Source organism: Leopardus geoffroyi, chromosome B1 (assembly GCF_018350155.1).
Source record: "Leopardus geoffroyi isolate Oge1 chromosome B1, O.geoffroyi_Oge1_pat1.0, whole genome shotgun sequence".
Classification (NCBI taxonomy): Eukaryota; Metazoa; Chordata; class Mammalia; order Carnivora; family Felidae; genus Leopardus; species Leopardus geoffroyi.
The window spans coordinates 23,923,096-23,945,000 of NC_059327.1; the positions used below are offsets into that span (position 1 = coordinate 23,923,096).

The window sequence follows — 21,905 nt, forward strand, 5'->3', positions numbered from 1 at the left end:
AGGTAGCGATGTGTTAATTTTACCCTTATGTATTTACCCGGCAGCTCTATGTGCTTACTGTCTGCAGTGGTGGGAGACGGGTGCCAGCTCTGCCCACTACATAGCCAGTGTCAGAAGATCAGAGTCTAAAAGAATGAAATCTAGCCGTTTGCAAGTACACGGATGGAACTAGAGGGTATTATGCTACGTGAAATGAGTCAGAGAAAGACAAATATCATATGACTTCACTCATATGAGGACTTTGAGGCACAGAACAGATGAGCACGTGGGAATGGAAGCAAAAATAACATAACAGGGAGGGGAACAAAACATAAGAGATTCCTAAATATGGAGAACAAACAGAGGGTTACTGGAGGGGTTGTGGGAGGGGGGATGGGCTAAATGGATAAGGGGCATTAAGGAATCTACTCCTGAAATCATTGTTGCACTAGATGCTAACTAACTTGGATGTAAATTAAAAGAAGGAGAAGGAGAAGGAGAAGGAGAAGGAGGGGGGATGGGCTACATGGATAAGGGACATTGAGCAATCTACTCCTGAACTCATTGTTGCACTATATGCTAACTAACTTGGATGTAACTTAAAAGGAGAAGGAGAAGAAGGAGAAGGAGAAGATCAGAGTCTACTGATCAGAGTCTATCCCATTTCAGATATTACCGGTGAAACTCCTAAGTGATTTTTTGATGATTTTTCCTTTGGTTTATTAGCATCACTGCTGTCTTCCTTATTTTTCAAACAACAGAGAGTTAACCTAAGCGAGAGGCCATAGAATATACGAACCACTTAAAAGTGATATTTCTTCTCATACTAGTACTGGCATTCAGGTTTCTTTTCTACCCTCCAAGAGTTCTGCTGTTTTTTGGGTTTGGGTTTCCCAATTAACTTTGCCTATTCCTGCTCAGTTGAATGGCATTATCCTTAGTGGTTTTCCTTTCCGTACACTTGCAAGAGGATTATTTTCTTTCTGATGTTGTCTGTGTTGTGATTGTTGCTTCTGTATTTTCTCCATTCACGTGTCTAGCTCCAAGTTATGAAAAGGTGGAAATTGCCTCACTAAATGTGATGAATCTTCTCATCAATTTGAGTCTTTCTGAGGACAGTGTATTTTTGAAATAAGTGATACTAGTGCTCTCTAGCTAGGTTTTAAGTTCTTGTTTGTCCTTTTTTGAATTTAACTGAATTTTAAACAATGGTACACCAAAAAATTTGAGATATTTGGAAAGTTGCTTTGGTTTCATTGTGAAATTCAACTTTTTGTATTATAACAATATTATTTTTCCTTTTTGCTCCAATTTCCTGCAGGAATGTAAAACTTTAAACAAAGGCAATCCACTTATCCTGCCTTTATCTGTTGCTTATAATGCTGGTCATAATGGGGCAAGATGATTATTTTTTAGTTGATCTTATAAGGTACAACTTATAAGGGGACAAGGTAAAGCTTATTTTAAAAATTCTAGGAAATCTTAGGATTATGCAATTTGTAAAAAGTTTTCCCAGATAAAAAGCATTAATAAAAACAAACAGAAAAAAATTTATAAAAATGATAACCATTATAACAGATTTATAAAATACATTGATAATAATAAATAATATAATGTAATAATAAAATGAATTTATAAAATTTATAAAATGTACTTAAAAGAATTGAAAGAAAAATATTTCTGTTTTTATTATATCATATTTTATATTTATATTTATAACAATATTAGATATTTATGTTTATATTGGTCTCTTACAGACAATGAGATAATAATTTGATTAACTCCATCCTTCTCTGTTCCACTGATTCCTTTATAAACTACTTTGCAAAAATGTCAAATATGTTGTTTTTATACACTTTTATAATTGCATTCATATTCCTAACTCTTTAGATAGAAGGCCCATGCCTTACCAATTGTTTATTTTATTTTTTAAAAAAATTTTTTAACGTTTATTTATTTTTGAGACAGAGAGAGACAAAGCATGAACGGGGGAGGGTCAGAGAGAGAGGGAGACACAGAATCTGAAGCAGGCTCCAGGCTCGGAGCGGTCAGCTCAGAGCCTGTCGCGGGGCTCGAACTCACAGACTGTAAGATCATGACCCAAGCTGAAGTCAGACGCTCAACCGACTGAGCCACCCAGGTGCCCCGTCCAATTGATAGATAGAAAGATAGATGATAGATCCATTGATCTGCATCTTGATACCTCATGATAATAAAACAAAATGCCCCAATTAGGTGGATTCACTTGAGGACAAGGGACTGATCTTAGTGTAAGAGGCTTGCATTAAATTTTTAGGGCTTAATGTTAACACATTGCTGGAAATAAGCACTCCATTACTAAATAAGCCTAAATTAAATCTCACCATGTCTTCTTTGAAACAATAATTTACCCCTATGATAATTTAAATACTTCTAAATCCAATGAAAGCTCATTATTTTTTAATGTTTTGTTAAGGAGATTTCACTTTTAAGTCTACATTGAAAAAAAATGTCCAGCCCTTACTCATAGCTCAAATACTGATTCACTGGTTTATGAAGTAGGATCTTATTCAAAAGCTCTTTGTCACAAGAAACTGAGCTGTACCCTGGGGCTACCTGATCTCTTTCATCTCTCCTTCTCTCTTGACTTATTTCCTCATCTTATGCATGACCCAAAGTGACTGTCCTCCCTCCATGCCTTACAGGACCTGCCTCTCCACAGCACCTCCATTCTCCCTCCCACCATCCCCGCCCCCCCCCCCCCCACCGTTCCTCTCTATGTACTTTACAAATTCATTGAGCATCTGAAAGAATTCTCGCCAGGCAGTGGCTTGGCTGCCCTCTGCCCTGTTGTGTATCATCAACCATGGTAATTAAAGAGAAGAGAAAAATGTGTCATGCCCTATACAGAAATGCCCCTTTTCAGATCATGACAAGAAAATGTTCTTTAGAAGGGACTGAGGGGTGCCTGGGTGGCTCAGTCAGTTAAGCATCTGACTCTTGGTTTCAGCTGAGGTCATGATCTCATGGTTGATGCGTTCAAGCCCCACATCAGGCTCCACACTGACAGTGCAGGGCGTGCTTGGATTCTCTCTCTTCCTCTCTCTCTGCCTCTTTCCCATTCATGCATGCTCTCTCTCTCTCTCTCTCAGTCTGTCTCTCTCTCTCTCTCCCCCTTTCTGTCTCAAAATAAATAAATAAACTTTAGGAAAAAAAATAAACTAAGTGGAGCCAGCAAAACAACATGTGTTACCCAGGTCAAAGCGAGTGTGTACCTTGGATAAATGGGATGATAATGGAGAAATGTCTCCTTTGACCTCTTAACGCTTTACATGTATAACTGACTATATGTTTGTCAAACTGCTTCTATTCCTTCACCTGCTCATTTGATGCTGGTCAGTTTTCTCTCTGCTTTGAGGTAACTCACACTTGTCTCTCCATATCAGTTTCTCAGAAACAACTATCTACATATCCTCTATCCCTACCATAAACCCTAGTTCCTTAGTAAATACATTCATGCCCCTGACTATTCACGTCTAGCCCTGAGGACTTTCTCCAACAAATAGTTGAAATATTTTAAAATTCATTGCCAGCTCATGGGAGACATTATCAATGATTTGGTAAGGGAGTTTCCAAAGGTTTGTTTTTATTTTTGTTTTTGTTTTCTGACTAATACTACTTACATAGGGTAATAATATTACTTAAATTTATCAGTAAATTTTGGAATTACTACACTGAACACAGTTAAATGTTTTTTGTTAAGCCATACAGATTTGCAGAGCTTTTTAAAATATATCTATTACATATCTCTACAAAGGACATAGAATTTTAATATATCTGATCTTAGAACTTTTCATGGCATATATATAATTGACTATTATTCCAGAAGATATGATTTAAGAAACGCTAGGTGTATTAGAGTCATATTAGCTATTCTTAGACTCAAAGCTTACAGTTTCAGAGATTTAACACAGCAAAGTTTACTTTTCAGTCATTTAGGGGTCCTATGAGTGTTTTCTTGTTTGGTGGATAGTTTTCCTCCATATGGTAAATCATGGCCACAGGATCTTTCAACCTTATTACTCTATCATTCGCTAGCATCAGAGCCCTTCCCTTTTAGTTATTCAAAGACATACCTGCTTCTCAAAACTCCCGAGATTGACAAATCCCTTTTCTACTTATATTCCTTGGTGAGAGCTAGTCCCCAAATCATACTTTGATGCAGGAGAGAGCATGAGGAGAATTTAATCCTTATCTGGGTAACTGTTTCCCAGCCACACTGTGCATGATGAAAAGGAACCATGATATTTGTGTGTGTGGTAGGGCAGGGAGGGGAGGGGGGAGGGGGGAGGGGTGCTACTCATTTCTGCTGCACTAATTAATGAGTTTCTTATATTCCCACATACTCTGGAATCTAACCACAATTTGCAATGTTGTTTCAATGGCAAAATGTACTTAGCATTCTTTGTAAAATTAAAAGAAACTTCTGATGATAATTATTAATTTGGAACATTACTCAGTACTAAGTTTTATTGATTTTCCCAACATGGTAAAATTGAACTCATTAAATAAATTTAGTAAAATGCAATGAATGCATATCTTTATATAGCTTCATAGACTCCTGAAAGCTCGTTAGTTAAAATTAAAAAGAAGAATCCAATTAAGAGTCTACTGAAGTTTAGAAAATGATGTTTCTATTTCATGTACTTGTTAGAGAAAATCAATACTCTAACTTTTTATGCAGACTGAAAGACATATTCTAAGCCATCTCAGTGTCTTGAAATCCAAAATATTATACTCTTTTTATACCAAATCAGGTTTTTAATTTTCATTTATCTTAGATTGATCTCCCTAAATATATTGTGAGCTCCTTGAAGGAATATGTCATGCCTTTTATTTATTAACCATTTATTCATTCAACAAATACAGGCTCAGCATCATTATGTGCTAAGTATTGTGCTGACAGTTTGGATTGATTGACGAAAAATATATTGTGTCTGTCTCGAAAACATTTTAGTCCATTGGAATAGGCAGAAATTAAAGTGTATTACTAAAATGCAATGCAATTAATTGTAGGTACACATTTCTACTTTGGATACGTTGTAATCTAGGCACATTGTATTATATTTTATGTAGTTTTGTGAAGGAATATTTATTGTTATTAAGAGTAGTAGTAATATTATTCAGATTTAAAGTAAACGGTGTAAAGAGAATTGTGGAGATGGGATAGGTGGCTTGTAAGCTTTCAAGGAAGACATCTCACACATGTAGAGTCATAGGAAGGTGAGGAGAGATGAAACTCTGGATCAGGAGGAACGGAGCAGAGAATATCGTTCCTAGCATAAAACACAGTGTTAAGACCTTTGTTAAAGATCTTGGCTTTTATGCTTCGTCTTATGAAGAGCCGTTTTAAGCTTAGAGTACCATGGCAACATTCTAGTAAGCACTGAAAAATAAGTTCTGGATGCAGTATGGAAGGCGAGTAAGAGAGGAGCCTGAATGAAGTCAGAAAAACCTGTCAGAAACCCACTGCAAAACACAAGTTTTTAACTATGTGCCAATGTGAATGCACAGAAAGGGATTGTTTTCATAGACACATGAGGTGCAATCTATTGAATGAAAGAAGTACATGGATATAGAGCATTATGAATATCACAAAAGACCAAAAAATAATGCTGTGATTATCTTTAGCCAGGAGTGGAAAAGAGAGAGCTGTTTGCAAAGAGATCAGTAGATGGTATCTGGGGTCCTAGTGGTGTTCTGTTTCCTGACCTGGCTGAGAAGGGAGTGGGGAAAAGATGGTAGAAGGCTGGCAATTGACTATAAATTCATGTGATGTGGATTATGGATTGATGTGAATTTTAGTGTTAGAAACTATCCATTTCTAAGGATATAATTATATGCCTCCTAAAATACATTTACTTTTATACTAGTAGAAATATTCTGATTACTCAATGAAGTATCATTCTTAATAGCCTAAATTTGGAAACAACTCAAAGGTCCATCAGGTGTAGAATAAATAAGTAAATTATGGACTTCTTATACAATGGAATGAATGTTCATATGATTGAATTAGAAGTATAATATTGAATAAAAGAAGACAGACTCGAAAGAATCACACTATATTATTCATTTACCTAATGTTCAGATAGGTGAATATTATGTTTTCAGATGGAATTTTAGCTGGTAAAATTATAATGTAAAACAAAGAAATGGTCCCATAAGAATCATGGGGCACCTGGGTGGCTCAGTCAGTTGAGCATCTGACTCTTGGTTTCGGCTCAGGTCATGATCCCAGGGTCACGAAATCAAGCCCTGCGTTGGGCTCTGCACTGAACGTGAAGCCTACTTAAGATTCTCTCTCTCTCTCTCTCTCTCTCTCTCTCTCTCTCTCTCTCTCTCGCCTACTCCCCAGCTCGCACTCTCTCCCAACTAAAATAAATTGTGGTAGTCTTTACTGCAGATGGAAAGGTTTTGAAGTTGAAGGGATCTACAAAGAACTCCTGGGGCACCTGGGTGGCTCAGTTGGTTGAGCGTCCTACTTTGGTTCAGGTCATGATCTCACAGTTTGTGTGTTCGAGCCTTGCATTGGTCTCTGTGCTGAGAACTCAGATCCTGGAGCCTGCGTTGGATTCTGTGTCTCCCTCTCTCTCTACCCCTCCCATTCTCATGCTCACGCTCTCTCTCTCTCTCTCTCTCTCTCTCTCAAATAACTAACTAACTAACTAACTAAATAAATAAATAAATAAACATTAAAAAATAAATCTCCTGGAGTGCTCTAATGATCTGTTTCTAGACCTGGGTAGTGATTGCACCAATGTTCTCTATTAAAACAAATTATTAGACTATACTTTTTCTCAACTTTATGGGGTGTGTGTGTTTATAAAATAAAACTAAAATACAATGAGGGTAATTTAATTTAGTAAAAGAAAATGTCTTTTTTCAACTTATTTTTAATTTTTTTTATGTTTATTTATTTTTGAGAGAGAGAGCCCAACGTGGGGCACGAACTCACAAACTGCGAGATCATGACTTGAGCTGAAGTCAGACGCTCAGCCGACTGAGCCACCCAGGCACCCCTCTTTTTTCAACTTATGTAGGTTGGTTTTTATTTCATTAAAAGTACATTCTTCCTTATTGAACAAAAACATTTTGCATCTGTTTTTAAGGTATGTGAAAACCAGGGTTGAAAAAATTGCCTCTAAACCAGTAACTAATTATATTTAATTTTTAATTATCAGTGAAAACATGATCATTCTTTATATGATTTATAAAAAGAGGCAGAATTTATTCACACATTCTTGTATCTTTGTGTTAATCGAAGTTTCTGACTAGCAGTGCTGATGATGGTGATCGAAATGGACACCTTGGGGCACATTGGGGCTCAGTTGGTTGAGTGTCCAACTCTTGACTTTGGCTCAGGTCATGATCCCATGGTTCTGGGTTAGAGCCCCACATCGGGCTCTGCGCTGACAATGGGGAGCTACTTGGGATTCTCTCTCCCTCTCTCTACCGCTCCCCCTTGCACACAAGCATGTGTGCTCTCTCTCTCTGTCTCTCTCTGTCTCTCAAAATAAATTAAAAATAAACTTAGAATGATAGAAGGAAAGTAGGGAACTTAAAGAAACATCTAACTTACTAGACAAGATAGAGCTGAGACTCTAACACAATGGTAAAAATAGGTTAGAGACTGGTTAATATTATAAGGCATCACCCTAAGAAAATATTGAAAAAGTTATTTTTCCAAAAGAAAGCTATTTCCTTAGAAATTTTGTCAATGTATCAGCAAGTAAGAGAATATCTACATCAACTAATTATCCTAGAAATTATTATCACCAGAAATGTTATGTTACTAGCTCTAGTATATTCTTCTAATTCAATCACATTTTGTTCTGATATCCCAGTCACTTTATAATGAAGAATGTATCTTAAACTAAAGTTCACTATTGTGCTTCAGAGTAAAAAAAATAATAATTTATAGTAATTCAAGATGATACAATATTATTGATGCAGGAACAAAGAATTTTAAAAGTAAGGAAACTTTAAATATTTTCTGTATATTCCTATGTCTAGATTTATTTACATTTTTGCCTTGCCCTCCAGAATCCACCCCGAGCAAATTATTTTCCAAACAAATCTGGCGAAAAGTTGTCCTAAGGGTCAGCTACTTTAGAAGACAAGGACCTAGCTCACTGGCATTCTCTCTCATGACTCCCCAGAGTGAATTTCATACATGCCATGAATAATTTATCTTAAACCTAAGAATATAGTACACTAATTTGATGAAAATGATTTCATTTATTCCTGAAACTTACACATATATGCATGTATTATTTTTCTTTTACAAAAGAATTTACAATGTAAATATTTACAAAGTAAATACGAAGACTATGATAATTTTTGTGACTAAACATAAAGCCTCGATGTGGTAAACTGACAAATGAGGAAAATGTGATAATTCACATATGAAAAAAGAAGCATACCATTCCCTAAGGAAAACAGATTTTTGTTTTGTTTTGTTTTGTTTTAATTACCGAATTCCTCAGGAAATCACTTACGTATGAAGAACAATGAATGACGTAACGGAAGGTACTCTCAATAAACGTTTTAGGGCAGTTTGAGAAGTGGAATTCGTGTGGCAGGTTATTTTATGAATCCTCAATAAAAATTCAAGACATTGCACTGATGTTCACTTCGGTGTGGGAATTCTGCCAGTGGCTATACTCATATTATCTCAATATGGAATCTTTCTGCTGCCAGACTCTATCAAATGATAGAATGTAGCCTTCTAAGAAAAATGAATAGTTTTTTTTTTTAAGTACTGTGTTCTTTAAAATAATATAATATCACTCAGCTGGAATTTTGACAAGAAATTATAGCCTCTGGCAAGTAACCAGGGTTAATATTCTTTATGGCTGATTAAGGACAGATTCATTTTTTTTGAACAGGTGTTAGACTGAGCATGCTTTTATGAAAATTAGAGAAATAAATCTAAGGGAAGATTTATTTACAAAGATACTGTAAATAGCTTCCATCTTAAATAGTATATTTTTATTGGAATATTTACAGAATGGAAGAAGAATAATGGAAAAAATCTAAACTTTATTCTTAGTTTAAAAAAATATAGATACTTGTGCTCATACATGCTCATATCACAGAAGAGGATAAAAGATTTTTTCCTCTAGACCTTTACTTATAAAAAATATTGAAATGTGCTCAGTTTCTTATTTTTTTTTGTAAGCTTCAGTCTTACAATCTAAAATAGGTTGTTTCATTTTATTTTAGTTGTAAAACTTCCCATGTGATATAATGCTTTCTACTAAGATTAATGACAGATTTATTACTTAATAGTTTGGCATATGCCTATATTAAAAATGTTTCATGCAAGGGGAGCCTGGGTGGCTCAGTTGGTTAAGTGTCTGACTCTTGATTTCGGCTCAGATCATGATCTTGCAGTGTCTGGGTTTGGGCCCCACGTTAGGCTCTTTGCTGACAACACAGAGCCTGTTTGGGATTCTCTCTCTCCCTCTCTCTCTGCCCCTCCCCTACTCACACTCTCTGTCTCTCGCTCAAAATAGATAAATACACTTAAAAAATATATTTCGTGCAAAACATATAACTCTATGGCTTAAAGTAGTCAATATATTCACCTGACATTCTCCTTCATATCCTGATTTCACTTTTCATTTCCATATATTTTTGATTTAATAGACTGTTCTTTATTTTTTTTTTCAACGTTTATTTATTTTTGGGACAGAGAGAGACACAGCATGAACGGGGGAGGGGCAGAGAGAGAGGGAGACACAGAGTCGGAAACAGGCTCCAGGCTCCGAGCCATCAGCCCAGAGCCTGACGCGGGGCTCGAACTCCCGGACCGCGAGATCGTGATCTGGCTGAAGTCGGACGCTTAACCGACTGCGCCACCCAGGCGCCCCTAATAGACTGTTCTTTAGAGCACTTTTAGGTTCACAGCAAAAGGCAGAAAGTACAGAGCTTTCCCATATAGCCCCGCCTCCACATATGCCTACCCCCTCCCTTAATGAATGTCTCCACTAGAGAAGTACATTTGTTATAATCTATGAACGTATGTTGGCACTTCCTTATCACTCAAAACCCATAATTTACATTAAGGTTCACTCTAAATGTTGTACATTCTATGGGCTTGGAAAAATGTGTCATGTCATGTACTCATTATGATAGTGTCCTACAAATAGCTTTACAGCCCTAAAAATTCTCTGTGCTCTGTCTGTTCATCTACTCTTCCAGCCAAGCCCTTGGTAACCACTCATCATTTGTCTCAATAGTTTTCACTTTTCTAGAATATCATATAGTTGGAATCATGCATTATGTAGCCTATTCTGATTGTCTTCTTTCATGTAGTAACATGCATCTAAGTTTTCTCCATGTATTTTGATAGCTCATCTCTTTTTATCGCTGAATAATATTCCATCGTCTGGATGTAACACATTTTTTTTTATACATTCAGCTACTGAAGGATATCTTGCTTGCTTCTAAATTTTAGCAATTATGAATAAAGTTGCTTTTAATTTGCATTTTTCTAGTGCCATATAATGTGGAGCATCTTTTCATGTGTTTATTTGCTATCTATCTATCTTTCTTCCTTGGTGAAGTGTTTGTCAATGTATTTTTTATTGTTTTTTTTAATGGTTGAGTTTTGCAAGTTCTTTCTTTACTTTGAGTAACAGTTCTTTATCAGATATGTATGACCCTTAGTTCCTAATCTAATTTCTTTTAACTGTCAAAGATATTAAAATACTAGAGTGGATTTTTCTCTAAATGAGGGATTTAATTTTTTTCCTAGTTTTAGGCTTACAGAAAAGTAAGGATAAAGTACAGGAAGTTTTCATATACTTGGCTCTATAATTTCCATATACTGGCTTTCTGCGCATCCCAGATTTCCCTATTATTAACATTTTGCATCAGTGTAGTACATTTGTTACAGTGGAAGAACCAATAATGATACATTATTAAGTGCATAGTTTACATTAAGGTCCACTCTTTGTGTTGTGCATTCCATGATTATTGACAAATGCATAATATGTAGCCACCATTTACAGTATCCTGTAGAATAGTTTCACTGCCCTAAAAAATCTGGGCAGCTTACAAAACTAGCTTAGCCTAGGCTAGTTTTGAACCTTTTTCCCTTTTGTAAGAAGCTGTTAAGAACCAAGCAATGGCATTGAAACTTCTGGGAAATCTGGGAAAGCAGGAACTTTGAAGAGCAATATGTTTAAGGTACATCATTAAACAGAGCTTCTAGAACCAAGGACAATCAGTAAGACCTGTCCTCACAGAGAAAAAGCTGGATACCTAGATACCTGTGTTTTTTGTATTATGTTTTTCTTTGCCATTTGTAGGAAACATGTATACACTTTTCTCAGTGTGTTCCTAGGAGTATAATTCTGGATCAGGGGATGTGTATGTGTTTAGCATAAGTGGATCTACCAACATTTTCCCAAAGTGATTGTACAAATGTACTCTCCTAGCAGCCATATACAGAAGTTTTAGGTACTTTGTATTCTTGCAAACTCTTGGTACTGCCATTTGCACTCTTTTTCCCACTCTAATGAATGTGCAGTGATAAATCCTGCTTTTAATTGTCATGTGCCTGATAACTAATGAAGTTAAGCACCTTTTCATAAATGTATGAACATTTGGATATCCTCTTCTGTGTAGTTCCTGTTCATTGGCCCATTTTTCCATCATATTGACTGTTGTACTGTTTTGTAAGAATTCTTATAGATTCTGGATGTATTATATATGTGTGTATGTGCTTGTACTTATGTTTTTATTTTGCTGACCGTTTTATTATTGCCTACATGTGAAATTACTATAAAAAATTTCCCCAAATTTGTAGCACCGTATTTTATACTCTGACTAGCAATGTATAAAAATTCTAATTGTTATGTATCTCTCCTAAACTTAACTTTATCGATTTATTGTAGTTTTAGCCATTCTGATGGGTTCATATTGGTATCTTATTGTGGTCTTAATTAGCATTTCTAATGGTTCTAGTCTATAAAAATGCAATGGACTGTTTCAGCTAGCAGTTTAGCTACAGTCAGTATTTCTAAAAATTGTCTGTACGTTACTTGGGTTATTTACATACATAAGTATGTCATCTGCATATTGCAAATTTTATTTCTCTTCCAAACTCCCCCTTCCCTCCTTTATTTTCCTTTCACTCTTACATCGGCTAGGGCTCTAATTTCATTGTTTAGAAATTGTAAGTTGGACGTTTGTTTTTGTTTTGTATCTTTGAGATGTTATTTCTGTGTATTTCACTGATGTGAGGATTTTCTCTTTCTTTTTGTTTTCCAGAAGTTTTACTACACTGTCTCTACTATGGCTTTCTTTGCATTTTTCCCTGATTTTGTTTCATAGATTTTCTTAATCTGTTACTGGAGGCTTGTTTGGTAAATTTATCAACCACATGCTTCAACTGAAGTATCTTACACATTTTATTCACGGTTCACTTGTTTGCTTTGTCCTTTTCTGAAAGTATTATTATTATTATTATTAATTATTATTTTGCTTCAATCTGCATATTGCTAATGACCTCACCTCATTGGTTCTCTCTACAGCTGTTTCCAATGTTCTGTTATGCCCATCTACCCAGTTCTTAATATCCATTATAGAATCTTTCAGTGCTAGAATTTCTACTCCATTCTTTGTCTGTGGCTTTCAGTTCCTCAATATTATTTTCATCCAATCATATATTTTATTGAATAAATGAAAATAATTATTTTGAATATATATCTGCAGTCTCAAACAATTGGATTATCTGTTGTCTGTTTGCATTAGTTTCCCCGCCCCCTTTGGTACTTATTCTTAGTAAGATTGGTAATTCTGAGTCAATTCTAGACTTGGTATTTGAAAATGTAGAGAGGCTTTAGGTGATGTTGTCTTTGTCTACAGAGGATTTATCCTACACCTCTCACTGAATAAAATCAAGGTGGGAGATGATTCGATGCCAAGATTTAGATGTCTTCAGTCTCTGCTGAAGATCGTTCACGCCCTCTCTAGGGCATACCCCGCTGTGCTCCCCAAATGAACTTTACAGTCTTTACGAGCCCCCTACTTTTTAGGGAACACTAAAGTCTGATTTTTGTTTTCCAGCATTATACAACCAATGCAAGTTTTTGTGAAATTCTCAGGAGTTTTTAGTCCAGCTTCTTAGCCTGTCCTAAGCAGCTAAGTAGCCAGCAAATGACTTGAGGAAAATCCTGTACAAAATCCAAGTTTTACTTTTCTCCACCTGCCTCTTCTCTGGTGTGTTAGTTCCTCAAGTGCTAGCCACTTTGACAAGACTGAATTTTAATTTTTGTCTCCCCAGGACTGTGAGATTACAGAGAGAATCCTTGCTTCTCTACCACTTATCCATTTTCTCCTAGCTTCTTAACCTCAGCCCCGCGTCTTGAGCTGTTTAAGTTGGCAAGTGGTTTGAAAGGAAAATAACTAAACAGGCTGCTGAGCCATAAGCATGCATTCTTCCAGCATCTTGGCCCTTCAAGTCTAACTGCTTCAAACATATGTTACTCCTGTTCACACCCATTAAGATAGCTGTTATATTAAAACAAAAAGCAAAACAAAACAAAACAAAACAAGAAACAACATGTTGGCAAGGATGTGGGCAAATTGGAATCTTTGGCATTGCAGGTCAAGATATAGAATAGTATAGATTTCGTGGAAAATAGTGTAGGGTTACTCAGAAAATTAAATATGGAATTATCATAAGGTCTAACAATTCCACTTCCAGGTATATATTCCAAAGAGTTGAAAGTGGTGTCCCAGATACGTGTACACGCATGTTTATAGCAGCATTATTCATAATTGGCAAAAGGTGGAAACAGCCCAAGTGTCCATCAACAGATGAATGGATAAACAAAACGTAGTATATGCATACAATAGAATATTATTCAGCCTAAGAAAGGAAGGAAATTTTGACACATGCTACAGGATGGATGAACTTTGAAGACATCATGCTAGGCAAAATAAGTCAGGTACAGGACAAATATTGTATAATTACACTTATCTGCGGTATCTCATGTTGTCAAACTAGAGACAGAAAGCAGAACGGTAGGTACCAGGGTCTGGGAGATGGCATATTGGGGAGTCATTATTTAATGAGTGTAGGTCAGAATGATGTAAATTTCTGGTGATACAGAGTATTGCTGGTTGCATAACAATGTACTTAATGCCTCTGAACTGTACACTTAAAAATGGTTAAAGTAGTAAATTTCATATTATGTATATATCATCACAAAGAAAAGATATTACTTTCAAAGACAGTTGGTTTTGCACTTTACTATTTTATGTCACATTTTGTAGATATTTTCAGTGGGTGCATTAGTCTGCTATGAGCTACTCTGACATAGGCATTCTTATTACTTTCAGATATTCTAAAGATGCATTTTTAAACCTCAATTGACGTTTATCAAGTACTTTCAAGTATTGTGCATGTGTATGCAAGTCATTATGATAAATTCTGGAGATTAAAAGAGAAGGAAGAAGCAAAATGATAGAAAAATATATGTATGTATATTGGTCTCTTCTCCCAGTTCCTGACACAAAGCTTCTAAAACCCTTAAAATTTCTAAGTAACAAGAGCATTAGGAGCATCTTTTAACCTCTGTGCTCTTTGATCCTGGCTCCTGACAGAGCCCCTAAATCTCTTGGAATTTCCTAGGTGCAGAGATATCGTTTGTCCTAATGAGCGGACTTTTATTGGGTGCCTGGAGAATTTTAGGATGAGTCTTCTTACTGAAAAGACCAAGCCATGATTAGAAACTTGGAACTTTCAGTCCCATCCACCTCTCCAGAAAATGGGAGAGGGATTGGGGACTGAGTTAACCATTGATCATGCTTATATGATAATGCCTGTATAAAATCCCCAAAGTACAGAGTTTTGAGAGCTCTGGATTGATGACCATGTGGAGGTACTGGAGGAGCAGTACCTTCTGAGGGTAGGAAGTCTCTCTACGCTTCCCTCATACCTCATTGTGTACATCTCCTTCATCTGGCTGTCCCTGATCCTGTTATAATAAGCCAGTAATCTAATAAGAAGGATGTTCCTTTGAGTTCTGTGGGCCATTCTGGCAAATTAACAAACCTGAGAAGGTCATAGGAACCTTCAATTTAGCAGTGTGGTCAAAACACAGGTATGGAGTGCCTGAGTGGCTCAGTTGGTTGAGCATCCAACTCTTGATGTCAGCTCAGGTTTTGCTCTCATGGTCCTGAGTTCAAGCCCCACACTGGGCTCCATGCTGGGCATGAAGCCTACTTAAAAACAAACAAACAAACAAACAAACAAACCCCCCCAAAACAACAAACAACCAAACAACAAAAACAACAACAACAAAAACAGGGGCACCTGGGTGGGTCAATTGGTTAAGCATCCAACTCTTGATTTCCACTCACAATTGTGAGATCGAGCCCTGAACTGGGTGTGGAGCCTGCTTAAGATTCTCTCTCTCTCTTCCTCTCCCTCCCCTAAAAATAAAGGAAGGAAGGAAGGAAGGAAGGAAGGAAGGAAGGAAGGAAGGAAGGAAGGAAGGAACACAGGTAACAACTGGACTCTCATTTGGCATCTGAAATGGGGACGTGGGTAGCAATCTCATGGGACTGAACTCAACCTGTGGAATTTATGTCCAGGTCAATAGTGTCAGAATTTACTTAAATTGTAGGGCACCCAGCTGGTGTCTTAGAAAATTGTTTAATGTCTGGGGCGCCTGGGTGGCTCAGTCGGTTGGGCGTCCGACTTCAGCTCAGGTCACAATCTCGCGGTCCGTGAGTTTGAGCCCCGCGTCGGGCTCTGGGCTGACAGCTCAGAGCCTGGAGCCTGCTTCCGATTCTGTGTCTCCCTCTCTCTCTGCCCCTGCCCTGTTCATGCTCTGTCTCTTACTGTCTCAAAAATAAATAAAACATTTTAAAAAAATTAAAAAAAAAATAAAATTGTTTAATGTGTGAAAAATATACACATCTGGAGTCAGAAACATCATGAATATAGAGTAAAAGAAAAACACAGGAGTGCTTTTTTCTATTCAGAAGACATAATGTGTTCTCTCAGTAAAGTCAGACCATAGGGAGAGAATTGCCAGTAAACAATGAGGTATAACACATTGCGATAAAAACTTGAATAAAAGAATAGTTGTTATGGAAACAAAGAAAAAGGAATAGGATATATTATGGGAATGTTTCTAAAATAATACAACTGTTGTTATTGAATCATAACTTACCAGAATATAGTTCAGAATATGACAGGCACTTTCAACTTGAATTTTTCCTTGTACACTGATAAAATAAGCTTTGCTTTATAAGAGAGTAAGAGCATCAACAATATGAAAAAGGATTAACAGGCTACATTAATGATAATGAGAACCTTTAGGAAACTAATATCATAGTATAGGCAGAAAGTGAAAAAAAAACTGAATTAAAAATAGCAATGAGGATAAAACAAAGGAGATAGACAGAATCAACCATTCTGTAGCAGATTTTACTTTGGTTTTATTTTTTAAGTTTATTTATTTATTTTGAGAGAGAGAGAGAGGGAGGGAGGCACAGTGAGAGAGGGAGAGAGAGAATCCCAAGCAGGCTCTGTGCTGTAAGTGCAGAGCCTGACAAGGGTCTCCATGCCATGTACAGTGAGATCATAACCTAAGCGGAAATCATGAGATGCTTAACTGACTGAGCCACCCAGGTGCCCCTTACTTTGTTTTTAAATTCAGGTACAGGGGCGCCTGGGTGGCGCAGTCGGTTAAGCGTCCGACTTCAGCCAGGTCACGATCTCGCGGTCAGTGAGTTCGAGCCCCGCGTCAGGCTCTGGGCTGATGGCTCAGAGCCTGGAGCCTGTTTCCGATTCTGTGTCTCCCTCTCTCTCTGCCCCTCCCCCGTTCATGCTGTGTCTCTCTCTGTCCCAAAAGTAAATAAACGTTGAAAAAAAATTTTAAAAAATAAATAAATAAATAAATTCAGGTACAAAAGATTAAGAGAGTTATGCCCATCAATTTATGGAACATTGTTATCATTAGTCCTGCAAATATTCTCACTTACTGTTTACCATTTATTGTTTATTCATTTATTTATTTTTTCATTTTTTAATTTATATCTCCTTTTCCACTTCCATTATCAGCACTTACCCTCTCTTTATAGTCTGTTCTTTTTAAGGACCATTTTATTCCTGTGTTCTGACAAATGGATTTCATCTGTGTTATACACACATTTTTAATTAAAATAAATATTCTCTCTCTTACTTTCTCATCTTCTAACTACTGTTGCTAAGGGTACGTCTACTCACTTGTTGCACATTGCATGATGCTCCATGGTGTGCATCCACTATATTTCACTTATCCACCTTTACAGAGATGGATGCTTAGATTTTATCCAAGTACCAACCACCATAACCAACCCACCCCCCCCCACACACACACATAAAAAAAAGACCACACATATACACAAAGACCCTACACAAGCCTATCCTCCAACATATTCATAGGATATGGGGACTGATTCATTGGGGAAAACAAACAAACAAACGTTGACCATGACTCCAAATTTTGTACTAAAAGCTAGAAAGAAGCTTGATAGTAGAATCACTACCTACCATACCTTGTCCACCAATATTCCACCAAACATATTTTATCTCTTAAAAGTTTTCTGAATGTATATGTTTAAAAATTTGGAAAAGAACAGTTCTAAATTTTGATTACTATGCATGTAGGGAAGAGATATTCCTTCTCTGACTTCCAGGCCACTAGAAACTAACTTAAATCTGCATCATTTATGTGGACCTCTGTGATTAAATGAAATTTCCATTTTTGTAATCAAATATTTTAAGAAAGTCTGTGATAATTGAATTACCATAGAGAAAACCTTTCAGTGCACATGTTAAAAATGAAAGAGCCTTTCTGGTGATGGTGGTACATTAATAAAGCACTCTGTGGAGGAAAAAAATTATCATATGTTTGAGTGGTCAATATGAGTATCATCTTATCCTACTTTTTTTCCCACCAGGCAGAAATATGAATGTTCTGATTTCTTTAATATAGATTGTAGTTCATTTTCATTTTTAACATCAGTTTTATCCTTGCCCTAAGATTTAGTTTAATTTTTAATTTAATTTTAATTTAAAAAGTATCATGGACTTACTGCTTTTTGACAAAATGATTTCTCAATAATCAAGTAATAACATTACATCAAGGGAGCAGGATTGAGAAGAGAGAGGAGAGAAGTCAAAATATGATGCAGAGGCATGGGAGCCTTGACTGACCCAACAGGGAGCTCTGATGCCAGCATAATCCTGCCAGTTGTCTAGAGTGGGGATATAATAGCTGAGCCTTTAAATCTTCACAGTGATTAGTTGATCAAGGACATGATGGCTCTTTGCAGGTGAAGCGTTTCTTAACAGGACTGACAACTAAATGTTTTCTGCCATTGGTGGTCATGGCAAGTGGGGCAAGCCCTTCACTGAGGTAGGACGTGACTTTTGCTGGATGCGGTGGCTTACCTAGCAGAATGACTAAAATCATCATTTCTCAGGGATCTCACACTAGGGTGATGGCACTTGTTTATTTACTGTCAAAATTTGGCCAGAGAGGCCCATGGATTCTGGGTCAAAATATTGGTTCATGACCAGCATTGGGTGAGGAATCATGCATTGTTTATTGGGACAACTGCCTTCAGCCTACTATTCATCCACCTTTGAGATACTTTGACACCGCAAGATGAATAGTGCCCTTGCTGTGTAATCATCATTTTTGCCTCTGTGGCCACCATCTTCATAACATTATGGGGTTGTGCCCTGATTGCTCCTCTAACCTGACCCCTCATTATCATATTCTGTTAACCTGGCTTTAGGCTACTACCATTTGGCCTTTATTGTCTTTGGGCCCTGTCATCTCCATTGCTGTCAGTGCAACTAATTTTATAATGATCTCTTCTATTATCAGCCCTGATCTACAGAGGAGAGCTACCACTGAACTTAATGAATCTTGTATACCTCTCAACAGTGATTTCCTGTACCTTGGTAAATGGTGTATCCTGTGGGCTTTCCCACAGATGGTATTGATTTCATGAATCATTCATGCAGTTCAGCATATTCACTTCCCTGAGACGTTTAGTCACTTCTTTCACTATCTGCCATGAAAACCCAGGTCGCAGGTTACTTGACATGGGTCATTACATTTAACATGCTTCTAAGAGCTATCCTAGTAATGAGTTTGCACAATCTGTGAGGAGCCTTTCCAGGTGTGATATTCTATATCCCAAATCCAACTTCCCATTCTGATCACATGATAAAACATCCTCAGAAACCACTTGCCTTCCTCTTGCTGGTACATGCTGGCTGGCTGGATCTTGCCACTCCTTTGTAATATAGTCTCTTTCTCCTTATCAGTCCCCCTTTTATCTCATCCGGTTTATGTTTCACCTAAATCCTAGGGCACAGATAGTGGCCAGGAGAGTAGGTGAGAGAAAATCCAGAGAGGGGCAAATGTAGATTTGAGAAGAACCTCTACATGTGTCCAGCCAGTCAAATGGGGAGTTCTACCCCTAAATCAGGAAGGATGGCCTACTTCAAGAAGCTCAGAGGTTTCAGGGGATTAGCACAATCTCTGAAAGGTCTTACAGCTAAAGATTACTCACTCTCCTCTCTTCTAGCAGTTGGGGCAATAAGTCTTTCATGTAAGGGCTATCTGTATAGCACATCCACTGTGTGTCAGAGCAATGTCTGAAGACAAGTAAGTGGGTAGGACTTGGTAATTGATCCATAATGAGAAGTAGGACTACAGAGTCCAGGATGAGATACAGATTTCTATTAAATAGAAATGATAATAATTCTTTGAAATAAGGGGCACATCATAAGAAGTAGTTCATGTTGGGAGGTTATCACTTTTTGGGGGGATGTGCTTGGTTTGAGATGCTGGTGATATTCCAGGAAATAGTAGGAAGTAAGTAGATAAATACCTCTGTCTAGAATTCAGAAGACAAATTTGAGTTGTAAAAATCTGGTTGTAAAAATAAATCATGGAATCAATGATGAGCCAAAAGATGTGGTACCTGCCTAAAATAAGCGTACAACCTGATGGCAGGTGTAATCAAATATTAACACAAAAAGGATGTCAGCTGGTGCAAAGTCTGGTAAGGCTCTTGAAGGAAATGTCTATGGTGTTGTGATTCACAAAACAGTTAGTTCCAAGCTTATATGGGAAGATGCCTTCAGGGGAAGATGCCTTCAGTAAGACATGTTTGAACTGCTATACCAAGGATTTGACAGAGATAACCAATGGAGAGAGAAGAGGGATGGGGAGAAAGAAAATAATATGCAAAGTTCCAGTGGCAGAAGCTTGATGTAATTAAAGGAATTTTAGTCATGGAATGAGTGTGAATATATAGAGCAGAGAGTCTACTGGGATGAATTCAATTGTTCTCTTAGTAGACTAGTATGTAGTTTAGGAGGAGGGAAGAGAGAAAGGAGAGGGATGGAGAGCAGAAGGGAGAAAGAGTGAGAGAAAGAGAGAGAAAGAGGGAAAGATTATTTGTGAGGTCATGATACTTAAGGAAGTGTTGGGAAAAAGTGATACACTCTGAGAAGGATAGTTATGTATCTAGTCCTCAGGAACAACAAGAAGCAGAGATACATTTGCCAAGTAGAATTAGCCTCCATTTTCTCTTGGCCTCTCTTAACCTAGGCGTATTCTGCTTTTCACTGTGTAACTGGAAGTATGGTCACAGTAAACTCCCATTTTTACGTCCAAAGAGATATTTTTAATTGGTTGTTATTCTTGATTTTGAGTTCAAAATATCTAGTAAAAATATCTGATTGACCCAGCTTGGGTTTAGTTATTGACTCTTGCTAGTATCATCTGTAGCAAGCACATCAGAACCAGGTGGGGCTGACAAAGGGAGAAGGAGGAGGTTCTCACAGGAAGGCTTCCATCAGAGGCTGATGTCTGTCTGTGATATAACAAGCAAATAAAAGTTGAAAAGGGTGTCATTGGAACTATAATAAAGTATAATGGATAAAAAGTAGAATAAAAACTTATTAAATAGTTTTCATAATGGAACTGATATTAAAAATGTGATGCTAGACTACATGTTGTAGACAAAAATAACCCATCCTCAAAACGTGAGAGTGAAATAAATGGAAACCTATAGTATCCTTCAAGGAAGCTTATAGTATCTTTTAAGTTTAGGCTGAGAGATGACCCATTGGATTTTTGTATGAAAAGTTCTCATTGACGGTGAGAAGAATCTTCAGATATAAAAACCTAAGTTACATCTTTAGTTTAAGAGGCTAGATGTTACAGTTATAAATTCAGTGTTGTGCTTGCCAGGTACCATGTGGATTAGAAGATGTGTAAGCCATAAAGCAATCCAAAGTCAGACAATTCTTACCAATGGTCCCATTGTCTGGTCCCACAGAGAGCATCAGCTTCCTCATGTGTATCTTCATGGGATTTCTTTCCTGTCTCTAATGAGGGTCCCCAATTAGTTCCAGGTTAGTAGCATAGCTACAATTTTAAGTTTGAGAAATTAATTTTACCTACACCTCCTGTGAACTAACCTCTTCTAAATACACACATACATGCATGCATGCATAACTTAGTTTTACAGGATGAGGGTAACCAAAAAACAATTCATAGGAAGAATGTCAAATGGTGAATGTTTTATTTGCGGAAAATATTGTTTTGAGGCTTCTTTAAAATGTCCGATGCCTGAACAAATATCAATAATTTGTTCCTAGAACTTCATTTGCAAGGCAAATTTTATAATCATTTGGAACCAGAGTTTTCTCTTAACCAGAACTTTTTTCAGAATATCATGATTCAGGTCTGAGCCAAAAGAGCAACATGCTGGTAAATGAAGTCAGTTAGAGGAGGAAATTTTTAAAAATAAAAAGGCATACCATTTAAGAAAGAAGAAGAGAT

At 37.0% G+C, this 21,905-nt stretch overlaps 1 protein-coding gene and 1 long non-coding RNA gene across 6 annotated transcripts in view; both read left to right on the forward strand.

Moving 5' to 3' along the window:
* SGCZ (sarcoglycan zeta) overlaps positions 1-21,905 on the forward strand; it is a 1,098,717-nt gene that overhangs the window by 849,652 nt on the left and 227,160 nt on the right. The gene's annotated exons all lie outside the window — the stretch shown is intronic.
* Positions 488-15,730, forward strand: LOC123586271. Its single transcript, XR_006706714.1, has 3 exons — positions 488-573; positions 13,969-13,977; positions 15,687-15,730. It is a non-coding gene; the product is annotated as an uncharacterized LOC123586271 (long non-coding RNA).